Source organism: Octopus bimaculoides, chromosome 13, assembly GCF_001194135.2.
Source record: "Octopus bimaculoides isolate UCB-OBI-ISO-001 chromosome 13, ASM119413v2, whole genome shotgun sequence".
In the NCBI taxonomy this organism is placed as follows: Eukaryota; Metazoa; Mollusca; class Cephalopoda; order Octopoda; family Octopodidae; genus Octopus; species Octopus bimaculoides.
In genome coordinates this window covers 28,501,970-28,509,463 of record NC_068993.1, presented here as the reverse complement: position 1 = coordinate 28,509,463, position 7,494 = coordinate 28,501,970, and positions in this window count along the sequence as shown.

Below are 7,494 nucleotides of genomic sequence, written 5' to 3'. Positions count from 1 at the left end.
TAGGGGATTACTGGAAACATGCAAATGCTTTTGTATGTCATTATGTCTAACGAGGTTAGTGAATCACGTTTAAAGGAAATAGCAGATGAAATAGCTAAGATTAACAAAGATAGTCAAACCTACACGCATAATTTTAGCAAACAAAATACAATAGATGACAAAATTCCTTTAATGATTAGCTGGCACCGACGTTTCGCTGGCATTTCAAAAGGGGTTTTTCTTTCTTTCCGCCTGTTATAAAACTTAAAAACTGATTTTGCTGCCACTTGCTATAGACGCATGCAAGTAGGTGCGCACACACAAGTCTGACATACTATAATACAGTTCGTAGGGAAAACCATTTAGTCCCGGTGGCTTGTCCCCGCCGCAGTTCGACAATGTCTCCTTCACTTCCGCAGCTATGATTGGCCCTTCACAGCATTCCGCTTCCCATCCCGAGAGACGCAGCAAACCGGCGAGGAAGTCCGTTAGGTCCTCCTTACACTCTGGCCTACCGCCCCTCCCGAAAAGCTGGGGGAAATGCTCGTGAAACACTTTGCACATCTCCTCCGGTTCGTTTACTGAATGTTGATGTTGGTGCGTCAAAGACCTTATTGTTGCATTATTTCCACGTTGGGCCTCTAACACACGGACCCATCCGGCAACGTTGATACCTTCTTGTCCTATTGCACGTAACTTAGCCCTGACAATGCATCCTTTATGTTTAGCTTTGAGATGTTGGTCGAGCGCCAACCACGTAGCTAAAATTCTGGATTCAGAGCCTGACCTAATTGCCTCCTCTAGAGTTTTAAGTAAAGCCTTTTCTATTCTATTTCTATTACTGGCTAGCTCCTTACTAAATCTAATGGCTTCAAATTTAATGGCTCTTTTGAGGGCATACCACTATTTGTTGTTAATAATGGTACCGGTTAATGCCCTCATCACTTACTGCCTAATCCGATTCCTGTAGGCTTCACAGGCCAAAAGTGACCTGTTTAGCTTCCAATAATCGGGTCCCTGTCTACACATACCATCTAAGTCAAACCTACAGGTCACAAATTTGTAATCACAGTATTTGACAATATGATGTTGTGGACAACTAGCTATGTTCTTATCTTTAATTCTAACAAGAACTCTGTCTTGATAAAATCTGGACGACCCATCGTTATTCGCTCATGTCCACAATGGAACATCCGAGTGATCCAGTCTGAATCGGACTGCCAGCTGAAAACGGCTTAGCAGACCGCTGAGCCAAGAGTTTCCCCTCCTATCCGGGTTCGAGCCAACACAATCATCGCAGATTGTGCTAAAATCTCCTAACAACACTAAAGTGTGCGACGTTCCTAGAAAATTCTCTAGGCTTTTGAAATAGTCAGACTACCCTACTCCACAAGGAGCATAGACAGTCACCAGCCTGAAGGAATTACCACTGCTGTGAGTCACATCAAGGACGACTAACCTGCCCTCCGGCTCTACAAAGACAGTTTTTACCTCTAAATCCAGATTTTTCCTGAATAGAACTGCAACTCCTCTTCCCCTCCAGGTTAACATAGAGAAATAAATTTCTCGTAGCCATTTAAGAGGGACGAAAAAGCCTGCAATCCACCCAGTCTGGTTTCAGTAGTAACTACTAAGTCCAATCTATGCTACCCGAGGTCGTCAAGGAGGCAGCTTTGCTTCCAATCCTACCCCAGACCGCGCTCATTTATAAACCTACATTGAGTGAGAACATTTGTTTAATTTACCTTTAGAGGAGGCGGGTGGTAATCTCTCCTCGTCCATTTTTTCAGGTGGCGTGGTTTGTGAGGTATCCTTTATGAATTTCTGATATAAATGAGAGGAGAAATTCCTCTGTAGTGGTCCAACGTCTTCGGAGTATGATTTTTAAAATTAAACTATAATTAATGCTCTCAATGATGTAAAAATGAATATGAGGAGGGATATTTGTGTTTTGGGGATTGTTAAATGGTTTTACAGTTATTATATTTTCTATTTCTTTTTTTAGTTCTATATTTTAGCGTTAATAGATGTAATATTTATGCATGATTTGGAGGCAGTGGACGGGGAGTTTGGAAACCTTGTGTGCTTGCGGTGGTGAGTACATGTGTGCTTGTGATGGGTACATTAGTCTTTGTGGGAGTTGGGAGGGGGTTCATCCTTTTTCTACATTTTGGCGGGAGTGCGACAATAATCCACTCTGTGTCTTCGAGTATTGTTTCTGTATCTTTTCTTTTCACCGTTTTCGGGTCCTCTGCAGGCTCCTATTTCTCTATATTTTTTCCACGCTTCAGGAATAGTTTTCATGGGTGGTGGGGGTACAGATGATTTCGTGGCTGGCGGAGTTGCAAAAGTTTGCGCGGGTGGTGTGGGTACAGGTTGTGGAGGACACTGCTCTTTTTGGCCACACTTATAGCATCGTGGTTTCCTTCTTTCCACCATAACCCTTAGATTTGTTTCTTCTCCAATCAATATTGAATCTGGAATTTCTTCCAAGTCGGCAGGGGCAGCTTGGATTAGCATCTCTAACCCTTGTCCCTGCCAGTTCTGTTGGTGAAATTTGGTGGCTCGGAGGATGGTGGTTTTGTTCTCCAAGCCTAATATCAATGCTGCTACGAGCCAGGCAACATCAATTTCAGGTGGTATTTCTCCCATCCTTACCTTGGAAGTACGCCTTCCAAGATATGGTGGCAGGAGGACCACCTTGGCTGACTTGAGTGAGGCTGTCGAATATTGCCTGGCTTTTTCCTCGATGTGAAAACGTACCTCCACCGTGGCGAATCTCCTTCCCCTGGTTATATAGGCAATGTCTTGCCATATAGGGCGCAAACACTTTTCTATGACCTCCTTGGAGACCATGTCAATCCTTTTGTTTTTGATAGAATACGCTTTAAATATTACAGTCTTCCTTTGGGTGGTTAGTGTGACTTCGCCGGGAGGGGTCAATTTTACGTCTCCTTTGAAAGAGACTTTTGTACTATCCAAGTTCACTTTGTTCAATTTTAATGCCTTCTTTGGTTACTCCAGCTACAGCTGCAAAATTGGTCATCTTTTTTTCATTATTTTTCTCGGTATTATGGCTGTCGTCCGTATTCTTGGTCCTATCTTCCGTTTGCTTATCTGCTGGTGAGACATATTCTTTACTATTTCTTCCAATAGTTTTTCAAAATGCAAGGTTCCCTCATCGGAGGATTCGCTCATTTTGTAAAACAAAATGAGACACAAAAAATTATAAGTTTCCCCCTTCAAACAAGGGGGAAAAAGTAAAATAAATGTGCTACAAAGCAGATAAAAAGTGTTTCGAAAAACACAAAAATAATAGCTCAACAGAATTGTAACAAATACCTTAATAGCAAAAAGACGTCTGACAACTTCAAGCAGCTGTTTTCAAACTGAAAAATGTATGTTTTACCGGTTGCTTAAATAGCAAAAGATTTTTTCTAACAAGTACCACTAAACCAAGAAGGTTCTCTGAATATGTATGATATATTTTAAGGCTAAATAGTAAATCAGTTTACGTTTGCGTAACTGAGATATTTTGGATGAGTTATATAGTTATCGGTTTTATACTTCTTTCTTTATTCTGTAACTGTCGCAATACACTTTTCTACTATAGGCACAGTTCCTGAAATTTTTGTGGGGATGGCGCCAGTTGATTAGATCGACCCCAGTACGCAATTGGTACTTAATTTATCGACCCCGAAAGGATGAAAGGCAAATTCGACCTCGGCAGAATTTGAAGTCACAACGTAAAGACATTTCGCCCGGCGTTGTAACGATTCTGCCAGCTCACCTCCTTTAACTGTCACAATATAGGAACATTTCTCATGGCATCAGCACACAATTTACAGATGCTTACATTTTTTTTATTTTCAGTGAATTTTTCAGGGGTCCAGCTACTTTATTATTATTATTATTATTATTATTATTATTATTATTATTATTATTATTAGTCAATACGAAGAGAGCGATTCGATTGTAATTGATATTTTATTGGTTGAACGATATTTTGACAGTAAGTCTGTCTTTGTCGAGTTCAAAATAAGAAGTGATAAAAATTCGAAATTATAGAAATTTAAATTTATACTCGGCTGCTTTGGTAACTTCCAGAATTTTTATATTTTCCAATTATTTTGATATTATTTTGATATTTTAAAAGGTCTGACGTAACATGGTTTTGATATTTTAAAAGGACTGACGTAACTCTTCACAAAGGTAAACATTCAAGACCAAGAGCGCGATTCAATTGTAATAGATATTTTATTTTATCTGCTACTTTCTATTCTTTATCTAGTATTAAATCAGGACTTCTAGCTTCTATTACTCTGTCAGTCTGAATGTTAAAGTCACACAACAACTTGTATTTCTTCTTACTTTCTAGTACTTTATTAGGTTCGTGATCTTAGTATTTCAAATCCTAGATTTCTACATAACTCCCACTTGATTACTCTCCCTAGGTTGTCTTGTCTTTTCTTGTATTCTTTCTGTGCCAGCATGCTATTTGAGTAACGCTTTCCTCTTTTGATTCGCAAAACCTACATCGGGAATCTGCTTGGCTTTTGTCTATTTTGGCTTTTATCCAATTAGTCCTTAATGCTTGAGCATGTGTTACTAACAAACTTTTTGTCTCCCTCTTCAACTTTTCTTTCTGCAGCCATAACCATGTCTCACTACTACTATGTACTGCAACTATCTTTGGGAATCTACCATGCAATGCTTTCTCCTGCCAGTCAAATAATTTCTGTTTTTTATCTAGATTTTAACTTTGTTTGGGCTTTTGGTTTCCCTAAGTCTTACTGTGACTCTAGCAGCTTTTATTAAGCTTTCTTCATTATTACCGACATAAGAATCAATATCTACTCTAGTTAACTCCATGCAGTCTTCTATTAATATTAACCCTCTTCCGCCTTCCTTTTTAGGTAGCTATAATCTTGATACTCCTAACCTTGGGTGGAGTCCTCCATTCACATTGAATTCCTTCCTAGTTCTTCTGTCTAGATTTGCTAATTCAAATTGTGTCCAATGTACAAAAGCTGCTGAGTATGTAAGTAATCATATTGCCCAAGTATTTACAGCTTTCACTAGATTCGGGCCATTTAGCTTTGACTTCATTAGCTTCCTCATCCTTCTGATGCATTCTTCCTCAGTTTCCGTTTTCATTTTTGTAGTTAGTACTCTGTTAAATTTTAATAGTCCTAGATACCTATAACTCTCTCCTCCTTTCAATGATTTTAATGTTGGCCATCTGGTAATTGGATGGCTTTGCTGTTGACTACCTGTCCCCTTCTCATGACTAATATCGCACACTTATATATGTCAGGTTCCATGCCTATATCTTTGCTGAGGCGTCTTAGAGTTTGTATTAAGAAATCTATCTCTTTTTCATTCTTACTAAAACGTTTCAGATCATCCATGTAGAGCAAATAGTTCATTTTTCCCTTACTATTTCTGAACTGATATCCAGCCTTTGCCTTCCTTAATACTAAACTGAGGCGGATCAAAATAAGATGAATATTAAAGGGGACAACGAGTCCCCCTGGAAAATTCCTCTTCTGATATTAACTTTCCTTAAGTGCGTGTCACCCGAGTAGAGATCTACTTTCCATTTCTTCATGCTGAAGCTAATTAATTCTCTTACGTTGTCTGGAATACAGAATATACTCAGACATTCACTTATTCATGAGTGTTGGATCATGTCATAGGCTTATTATTGTTATTGTTATTATTATTATTATTATTATTATTATTATTATTATTATGATTTAGAATATCAAAATCATGTAGAGTTGCAGCACGGAATTTTGTCGGTGAACAGGTCGTGGTCTCAAAGCGACGAAAATATTTTGGCAAATTAAATTTAAATGTTGAAGTGAATCTAACGGTTTTTGTGTGTTTCTTAAATGGCTTATAAACACCGTCAACGCTGCAATTGTTTTCGTTCCAGAACACGATCTCAGATCAGGTCACTTGCTATGCAAGTACATCTCCGCCATTCTTCTTCTTCTTCTTCTTCTTCTTCTTATAATTATTATTATTATTATTATTATTATTGCCTTTGTACAGCTTCTAACGCTGGAGATGTGCTACAGTGTCAGCTGTTCACTACCAATGAACTAAGGTAACACCCCTTATTTTTTTAGCACCTTCCGAAGTATTCGAGCGGTTCCAAGCAGTGCTGTTTTCTGCAAGTGCTCCACCCTTACTGCAGTCCCTATTTGTTCCACGTACTTTTCGAGATTTTTGCTCACTGTTCCCAGGGCTCCGACAATTATTGGCACTACTGCTACCTTTTTCATCGACCACAACCTCCCCCGACGGTATTGTTAACCCGTCCATACATTTGATTTTGCCTCCCTTCAAGACTAACACACCACACTTTCGCAGTCCGAACTCCATTCTGATATCAGCACTGAAGGTATACACCGTATCAACGAGGGAACTGACTTGGGATGCATCTTTACCATTAAGTTTGAGGTCATCCATGAATAACAAATGGTTGACTTTTTGTTGGCAGCTTTTGAATACATACCCAGCTTTTGCTTTTCTCAGAATCAGTGTTAGTGGTATCAAGCACAGTACAAAGATCAGTGGGGACAGGCAATCCCCTTGGAAGAAGCTCCTCCTAATTTCTACTGTCTCTAAACTTCTTCCGTATGCTGTCAGGTCCGTCCTCTAATTCGCCATACTTTTTCCAAGCTCAACATTCGATGCAATACCGAATAGGTTCATACACTCCATAATCCAAGAATGTAGGATCATATCGTATGCCTTACGATAGTTGACCCATGACATGGCTAAGTTACTTTTCCTCCTCTTGCAGTCTCTAAGTACAGTTTTCTCTATCAGGTGTTGATCCTTGGTACCTCTGCACCTACGTTTGTAACCTTTTTGCTCATGTGGTAGGACTCCATTTTTTTCCAGATGTTCGTACATTGACTCTGCGAGTCAATAACATCAACATAAGTGGCAAACTATCATGTCTTGATTTGTACTCTACACGTACTAAAACCTTATATCCAGTGATTATGTGATCCACTATTTCTATCCCATCGTTGTGGTATTGGCACTTTGCGTCTACACCGTTTTTCATCACATTAGCTTGATAATTCCGGGTCAATAAGCTCTGATCTTGGGCAACCAAGATAAAGCCTTCACTCTGTCTTTAGCTCTGAGCTCCGTAGCTATTGATGGGTGTGCTTTTGGTCGACATCAGCTTGTTTGCCTCGGGCCACATATTTCCTATGCAGAGGTTTTTGTTCCCAACTATCAGCCAATTTCAGTCATACTGTAACATCTCTTGTCCTTCATTCGCCTAGGATGCTGGATGTGTCTCGGCAAGTAATTGTAACAAACATGCAGACTAAAAGTAAATAATAATAATAATAATAATAATAATAATAATAGTAATAATAATAATAGTAATAATAATAATAATAATAATAATAATAATAATAATAATAATAATAATAATAAGACAAATACATAACAAAAATACCAGGACTTACAAATATATGTAAC